The sequence below is a fragment of the Micropterus dolomieu genome, linkage group LG14, assembly GCF_021292245.1.
Source record: "Micropterus dolomieu isolate WLL.071019.BEF.003 ecotype Adirondacks linkage group LG14, ASM2129224v1, whole genome shotgun sequence".
Lineage (NCBI taxonomy): Eukaryota > Metazoa > Chordata > Actinopteri > Centrarchiformes > Centrarchidae > Micropterus > Micropterus dolomieu.
In genome coordinates this window covers 17,920,974-17,929,943 of record NC_060163.1, presented here as the reverse complement: position 1 = coordinate 17,929,943, position 8,970 = coordinate 17,920,974, and the positions used below count along the sequence as shown (strand labels likewise).

General features: G+C 41.4%; 1 protein-coding gene across 1 annotated transcript in view; it reads right to left on the bottom strand.

Annotated features, from left to right (window-relative positions):
* The window catches only part of LOC123983227 (phospholysine phosphohistidine inorganic pyrophosphate phosphatase), a 32,674-nt gene that overhangs the window by 15,382 nt on the left and 8,322 nt on the right, over window positions 1–8,970 (bottom strand). The gene's annotated exons all lie outside the window — the stretch shown is intronic.

The following is an 8,970-nucleotide window of genomic DNA, read 5'->3' as shown; positions in this document are numbered from 1 at the left end:
GCTCAAAATTGCTTAAATCACCTTTCTTTCCCATTCTGACATTCAGTTTGGAGTTCAGGAGATTGTCTTGACCAGGACCACACCCCTAAATGCATTGAAGCAACTGCCATGTGATTGGTTGATTAGATAATTGCATTAATAAGAAATTGAACAGGTGTCCCTAATAATCCTTTAGGTGAGTGTAAGTCCGTTGAACCTTTGACCAAACCCAACATCACAACTGACTGGCCTGTTGTTTGTGTGACCACACCCAACTGTGATGTATTAATCACAGGGTGTGGACAGAGCATGTAGTTATCACCAGCTGGTAACGCAAACATTATTTGCCTGGGTGCAGTTCTTCTTTAATGTTCACTGTAATGGATAACTGAACAAATTTCAAGAGTCTGCAGTTTCCTCTGCAGCACTACATGAGCATACTACCCACAGATTACAATGGGCAATCCTTAAAGAGGAACTCCACAAATTTTACACTTCAATGTCTGTTTACAGGAGTACTACTGCATATGTGAAGAAAATTGCAGAAGCCACAAGGTCCAGAGGAAATCTGCTAAATTGCCTCTAGTGATGCAACGTGAGTCAGCGTTTGTTGGGGCTGACCACAAGTTTGAAAATAAAAAATATATATATCTAGAGGTGTGGAGTTGTGAGTTTACTAGAACTCTGTAGCCTGCTACTCAGGGCTAGCATCTCAAAGCTACATTAGGTGCCTCTCCTATAACACACCGACTCTCTGATCGAACTGTCGGCGGTCATGTTGCATTGTGGGAAATGCAAGCACCAGATTTTGACAAGAATGCATGGACCAAAAAAGACCATCTGTGGTTCTGCTGCATCGATTTTGATCCTTTCTTAAATTGTCCATTGTTGGTCCTGCAATGTTACAGGAGTGTAATGCTATATTTGGTGGACTACTTGTCTGTGTCTTGCATTAACCTAACCTGGTTCAGAATCAGCTTTATTTGCCAGGTATGTGTAAACTTAAAGGGAATCTGACTCCGGATTATACATTGCTCACGATGTCCTTACTCATAACAAGCAAGTAAACAAAGAACACTCGTCAAGTATCGGTAAGTTCACCTGATAAGAATATTTCTTGTTTATTTGGCCAAATTCTTCAAGCATTTCACAGCAGTCTTGTCAGTGTTGCGCTCAAAATGCAGTGCTCCGTGTGACCCAGATCTCACCACTCTTTTCACCAGCCTGTTATTATTAGGAGTGCCGCTGATGACTTGCTGAGCCTTCGTTTGTGTGTGTGTATGGCTATATCTCACTGTGTAGGAGTGTTTTGTTAGCAGTGAGGGACTGCTGAGTCACCTGCTTCTGCTACAGAAAATGCAGACAGATATGTGCAACCACACAAACCATTAGGAGAAAAATAGCTCCAGCCAAAAACCAGGCAAGGGCCCAAGTCCCCCCGCCTCCAGCCAAGCAGGCTGTCTTTTGGTAATTGCAAGAGGGATTGGATCCCCATTGAAATGACTAAGGGCCTGTGTTCATGTATTTAAGAGGCAGTGCTATGTTTCAGCCTGCCATCTGGGGGCTTTAGCTCTCTGATTCTCTCCCACTCTCACTCCTTTTCTTTCTTTCTCTTTTTCTCTCTCAGGGGTGGAAAAGTACTGTTGAGGGGCTCAGTGGCCAAGGCCCGGCCAGCTCCTTTGTCTCGCTGTGGGAGTCTAGTCTCACTGTGAAAAAAGCTCTGGTTAATTATTAATATCTCATTGACTTATAACGCACGGCAGGCTTTAGAAGAGCCTGCAGGCAGAGGAAGCTGTCACTCCGGGGTGGTTCGGGATGGTAGGCCAGGCTCGGGCACCCAGTGGAGTGGGTAACCTCTTTGTGCAGTTACTGCCACATCCATCTAGAATCTGTACTCAGTCTGTGGTGCCCAGTTATGTTCCGTTCTCACGTGTGTCTGATTTTATTATTGTATAAGTAAGCACATTGTGTAGAATCCTGAGTCAAATTCCTCGCATGTATACACATACCTGACAAGATGTTATAGATTTGAGCATAAATCTCACTTCCCCCTTAATTCTACTTCATTTTAGCTTTTACTTCGCTCAGATTTATCACTAGGTAACGTATGATCATATTGATCTTTTAACCATTAACAATTGGCAAGACACAAGTTAAAAAGGTACTACACTGAAAACCTATGTTGAGTATCAAATACTAACATCCGGTGTGCCTGAAAGGTATGCTGGCTTGCCCAATTGAAAATGACAGCAATCTTGACCAACCTGGGTTCACAAGAGTTGCAATGAATTGCAACAGTGAGACAGTTATGAAATCAAGTTTTGAAAAGTCAAACCACTACTGCTTCCTTCTGATCTTCCAAAATGTTGTAAAATATACAGCTAACATGCTAACTAACTTTGCTAATGCAAACAATAAACCTTAAAAGCTACTGTAACCATGCTAACAACAAGCTGAGTGGATAAATACTGATAAGTCATGTTAGCCATCTTAGGCTAAATGTATGTTTATCCATATGTTGCATACCGACCATCTTGGTTTTGGAATATACCAAGCATACATATTACAAAGATGGACATGGAGAAGTGGATTGCTCTGCAGTAGTGGTTTGATAAGTCTCTATGGACATAATTGACTATTTTGCCTTGGCTCTTGGTCACCAATGGAATCCATTGCAACTATTGTGAACCCAAGTTGAGCTGCTGTCTTCTGTAAGCAAGAGCAAGCCTACAGGCAGTGAAGGTTAGATACTCAAAACTCATGTTTTTAGTGGAGTATTCTATTGATTGCATGTAAGCAAGTATGTAAATGCTACGAACAGAGAGGCAAAGAAACACAGAGCAGTGTTAGGTGTCAAGCCAACAAGTGCTGGCTGAAGGAGGAAATTGTTCCCAGAACTGATTGTTTACATTCCCCACAAAACTTCTGATTCCAATAAATGGGAATAGCATGAAAACTTATCTTGGTTTCTCAGTTAATTAGCTGAACTGTATGGAATTGTGGTAAGTGCTGCCCTTCGACGCCAAACCGATGTAATCCATCCAAATGTTTATGGTGGCGAGATGCAATAGGTGTTGGAAAGAGCAACCCACCCATCTCTGGACAAGAATGGATAAGGTGGGAGCATGCAGCCAGGAAAGAGATCCAGCCACCAAAACCCAGCTTTTATGTGGTGCATGTTTAAAAAAAAAAAAAAAGGGAAATACAGCAGTGGAAATACAAACCTTATGCAACACGTATTTTCCTATTTTACCGTGCAAATATCTTCCCAAAGGCCATGCTGCTGACTGACAAGGGAGATGCAGAGAACGGCAAGAGAATGGTCCGAGATTAGTGGACAGGACTGAAATGATGGTTAATTAAGAGTGACAGAACCAGTGAATCAGCAAGATATTATGTTACTAAGACAATATGAGATACATGGAATTTTATACATTGATGATCAGCAACAAACCAAACACTGTTGACTCAATCTGCCTGTTTACCTCAAAACAAAACTGAACAGGTCACAGTGCTCCTGATTCAGTTCCTCTGATGATCCGGGGGGACCTACAACCTGCTGTTGTAGACACTATAAAATGCCTACACTCAAGTCTACAGAGAAAAACAGTTCACAGACTGTAAACAGACAGAGTAAAATCACAGAGAAAATGCAAATCAGGCATAACCAGCTAAGACACGACTGCATATTAAATCCAGTTCATAATTGTCTGTCTGATGCATACCTACAAGGTCTTGAAATGTAAGTCACATAAATTACAGACTCCCTGACTGATGGACACACACTTGGAACCATGTACATTATTATATCCATTGAGGCTATAGGACACCAGTAGACGGCTGAAAGATAAGCTAGGCTGAAATACAGTATGTACCTGAGAGCCATCCCAGGGGCAGTGCTCAGTTAATAAAGGAGATTAAGCTGCAACCACAGCCATGCACAGCCGCCCTGTCAAGGTTCAGTGTCACAGATCTGCAAAGGACAAAGCCCATCCATAAACCTAACACTACTGTGCTGAGTCTGGTCTAATGTCTGATAGGCTGTTTATGTCAGAGGGGAAGAGCATCACCTTTCTGTGTGGACACACATAATGCAGTAAAATGTTCACACTTTCCCAGAAAGCCTTTCACTCTGTCATTCAACCTGTATATTTATTCAGGGTGGAGAATTGTTAACGCTCTTTTGCATAAGCGCCCTGTGTTTACAGAACAATAAAAAGAGATGTAATACCTGTTATAAACAGTGTTAGTGCAAACGTACAAAGCAGAAACTGGAACAGAAACTAAAAATAAAAACAGACATCGAACCAGCAATGAATAATCAATTTCCAGAGCACACTTTTGAAGTAAAAAAAACTTGCACAACAAACTTGAGACTTGTAAAAATATCTTATTTTAACACAATATTGTGCTAGCAATTAAATATGTATTACACAAATCCTGATCAGTATATTGTATTAAGCTGAGCTCTTTCCACGGTGAAAGTTGTACCTCACTCTTATAGTCTGTTTGCTCAGGCTGATGGGACATTTGCTTTCCTAATGAGTAGTCCTTCCTTCTGTTCACTGCACTGGTAATGGCTTTATTTGTATGACTTCATTACGGGGACCAGTGGAAATCTGCTCTGGATATCCCCACTTATCAGTGGTTGTGTGCCACTTTCCCCAGCCTGCTCAGTCAGGGCTGCTGGGAGGGAGGGAGGGAGGGAGGCAAGGGAGGGACTCTTGATGGACACTGGTGACTGATTTCTCTGGACCTGACCTGACCTGGATTGACTGGAACAATTTTTACAGTTTATTGGTGCCAGGAGATATTAAGAAGTCTATCTGTCTTAAGTTGTTAAAAGCTTTCAGTGCCTCCCCCAAACACCCTGTCACTGTACTGTCCAATACCACTGTCTGATGTCTGTAAAGATGACCCAACAGGTAACATTAGAGGACTTCACGATGGCATCAAACCACATTCTTTAGACTCTCATGCCACATTTGTCTTAGACCGGCTGGTTCTAATGACTCTGATTACAGGACAAGCAGTTACAGCAACTGCTATCAAGATTTGCATACCTGCCATCTGGTAAGAACTGTGTGTTCTAACTGATGTTATTCATTGTTATGTTTTGCGCATGGGTTTTTTGCATGAGTTTAACACCTTCACTGATAAGGTGTGAGCGACTCACTATAGTTTACTGAGTGTAACACAGCTCACAGCAGCCATAAAAAGCAAACATGGACACTAAAAATCTATAAGCATGGTGGTGGCAGCATGTGGGATGCTCATTATAACCCAGAAAATGAAATGGTTGGCAGGATGACAAATGGAGAGAAAACAATTATTCTTGGTTTTTGTAAATCCTTACCACTAGCAGTGCAAAAAGCAAAGTTTTTAAGGTTTATTATTTGATCGAGGATGGCGCCAGCGGCACAGACTCACCTACCATCAGTCCAAGCTGTTTGTTGCCAGAAGCAATTTTGCATTGAGCTGAATGCTAACATGATCCTGCTGACATTTGAAGGCTTACATCCTACAGCCACGTTCCCATTGTATTGTTCAGGCCATGATTACAACAACCAGAGTGGAGAGAAACTTCCAAGTCTGGATGAAGTAACTTTTAATTTAAAACAAGTCAGAGATTATCAGGCATTTCTGGCAGCTACAATATCTCCCAGTTAGCAAAATGAAGTGTCAACAAACCAGTAGCAGAATGGCTGTAAATACACCACTGCTGGCAGTTACATCTGAAGAAGATACAATATTAACACTAATACAATCAATTCAGCTAAACAGAGCTATTATTTAATTGCCTTTGGTTTCACATGCTAACAAACACTAACTAACGCAATATAAACTAGCTAATTTAGGCTTGGCCTACATTTATCTGGTGTGACCACAAGGCTAACAATGAGGTATTTTGCAATGATGCATGAAAGCTCCCAAGTTGACATAAGGTGAGGTTTTCCATGTTCTCTAACAAACATGCAACATTAGCATGTTTGTTTTTCTAAACTGCCTGATCTTGGAGTGCAACCCACTTACAGACAGAGAAAACACTGAAGAAAAACTAACCTACATGGTAATCACATGGCTACTAATCAACCCCCCCCCCCCAAATCCCCCCAGCAATGCTAGCTTCCTGTGTCGTCCCTCAGTGACTGTCACAGACAGAAAGGGAACGAACCAGGGTGCGGTTTCAGCAAACTGCTTCATAGTTTCTATCATCAGGGACCAAGTCTCTCTGGAGACGTTTAATCTGGCTCGGCCTGCCTGGAAAACAGTTTCCCAACACTCATATCAGCAGTCAAGCGTTGGCCACTGGGAGAGGTTTACAATGTAAACCATTTTGAAGATGGTTGCTGCTGTGTGAAAATGTTTGCTGTGCAGTCTCTGCCAGATTCCAATGGGAATACAATATGGTCTTCCTCTAACTCACTGGCCCTCATTCAAAATACTTATCAATGCCGTGTTGGTATTGGACACATCACTACACTGCTTTCTCCTCAGAAGAATTACAAAAGCCAATACTGAGCCTAAATTCTTTGATTATCACAGACACACAGAGAGACAGACAGCATGCCAAGACTAAAAAGTTCAGAATCTAATTGTGTCTGTAGTAGCACTAGCAATTAAACTGGTTTACAAATAGTTCATGAAGGAACAGCATAACATGAACCTGCTTTCATGAAGCATCAAAGCTACCCGGTTCTGTGTAGATGCAGTTCCTTGAAGAACACAAACATACAGCTTTATCAAAATTATCAACAATATAAATTAGGAAATATCTGTTTGAATACTTAACCTGACCAAGCATTTGGTAGAGATTTTGGATGTGCGACAGTTTTCGATAGCCTGTGGTATAGACAGAATTTGGTATAGTCAGTACTGAGCTTTGATTTGCAGCTTTAATGTTGTAAATTTAAATTTAATGTTGCCATTCAACACATAAGAGCTGTAAGGCTGAGCAGGGGTTAGACTAGAGTGCAGTGTCAGTAGATTGTTCCCATGCAGCTGATTAATAACATGGGTCAGATCCCCACACTTAGTCTAATTTCCATCCATTTTCTTGTGTAGGCCCCTTTTCTAACCTGTTCTACATTAAAGAGCAAACGGTACCCTTGAGGGAAGTGCACTTTTACTCATTATTTAAGAACAAGGGAAAGTTGACTGCTAGCAGAACACTCCCCTATTCCAATTACCCCTATATTACGCCTATAGTATCAATGGCCTTTTCCGGATAGGCACTTCGCTTGGCCGCCGCTCTTGTATATAATCTGCAGGAGCCATCACAATAACATAACAAGCTCATTCATATGCATGTGCCTGATATGAAAAAGTACAGTGAGCAGTTACATGTGCTATCCATCTTTGCTCGAATCATCTGTTTCTGTTATTTACTGTGAATACAGTAACAAAGCAGACAGTGAATACACAGAAAATAGGTTTCTGCTTCTGACAGTTCTAAATTAGGCTGAAAGAACTTTAGGTCGTATGCATTCCGCGCTGAGTAACAACATGTCAAGTCAAAAGCTTCTTAAAATAAGCTGATATGATTAGATTCTTCTGTGATTTGTATCTTTTTTCCTTCCTGTCTTGTCACCGGGCCTGGGGTATTTGAAGCAGTCTTTTCTCCAAACTTGAGGCCTGTGCAGCATCTGGTTGACTTGGAAACAGCTGTGTTTTCACAGATCTGACTGAGGGTTTATTGCTGCTCCCAGCAAGCCTGGGTTCACTGTGCCTGTTTGGCTAAAAAATGTTAAATCTCACGTCCTCTCCTCTCTCACAGTCCCACAGAACACTGTTACTGTCACTGTTCCTCTTTTTGTTCTCAGGGAATGTATATGGCATGTATATGTAGGTGTTATGAGGTGTCTATATTAAATGAGTAACCTCACTTCAGATGCATACAAATGTTATTTCCTGTTACTGGCTGTGTTTCAGAACAAAATTCAAACATGATGCGTCAGTTATTCAAAGCAGGTATTGCAGCAATAAATTCACATACCCCCCCCAAGCTGCTTCATCCGGCATCTAAGGCTATTTTGTTTCTTACAAATTTGCAATGTTGTCTTACAACTAGGGATGGGGATCGTTAATTTTTCTTGATATTGATACCCTTTTTGAGACTGCTTAACGATCCAATTCTTTATTGATACCACTTTCGATACTTTACTATTATTTAGTGATGGTTAATTTGGTAAGACCAGACCCAACGGGCATGAGGTCTGCCTGCAGGGTATGAGGAAAATATTCATTGTGCGATAACGTTATATATTGACATATCACTTGTGATAAATAAAGATATATTGAAGTGTACATATTGACTGCCTGCTTGTTTTTAATTTAATATTTTAAATACAGCTAAATGTTGTTTCTAGACAACAGCAAAGTTACTCAATAACTTATCTGACATATCACAAGTAGTGAGTGACGTTTAGAAAGAATAACATCAGTCTGTATCAGTCCCACTTCCTCTCTCGCTGCAGGTAACGTTACCAGGTAGAAGGAGGAGCGGCTGGTTTGTCTCAGCCAGCAGCTGAGTTTTTTAGACTACAGACCAGTCTGTGCTCCAGACAGACAGTTTTCTATTTAGCTTGTTTTTAACATTTGGCTAATGCCAAGCTAGCGTTAGCTGTGCTTGTATAACACATACAGGATGAGATACTGAGGACAGAGATGATTAAATTAACCATTTCTGTTTGTCTGTTAAACCATGTTTAACGTTACCTTACAGACAGGTGTATTGATAAAGTATTGTCTTTTTACTTGCGAAGGTTTTATTGCACGTACTTTCAGTGACGAGCGTAGCTGTCATCCACTGACGTTACAGTAGTTTGGAGCTAACTTAACCCCCACCGTAACTTTATTCCACCGCGACGGCGCCTCTCGCCCTGCTGCTGCCGCTGTCCGCGTGTGTGTGTGTGTGTGTGTGTGTGTGTGTGTGTGTGTGTGTGTGTGTGTGTGTGTGTGTGTGTGTGTGTGTGTGTGTGTGTGTGTGGG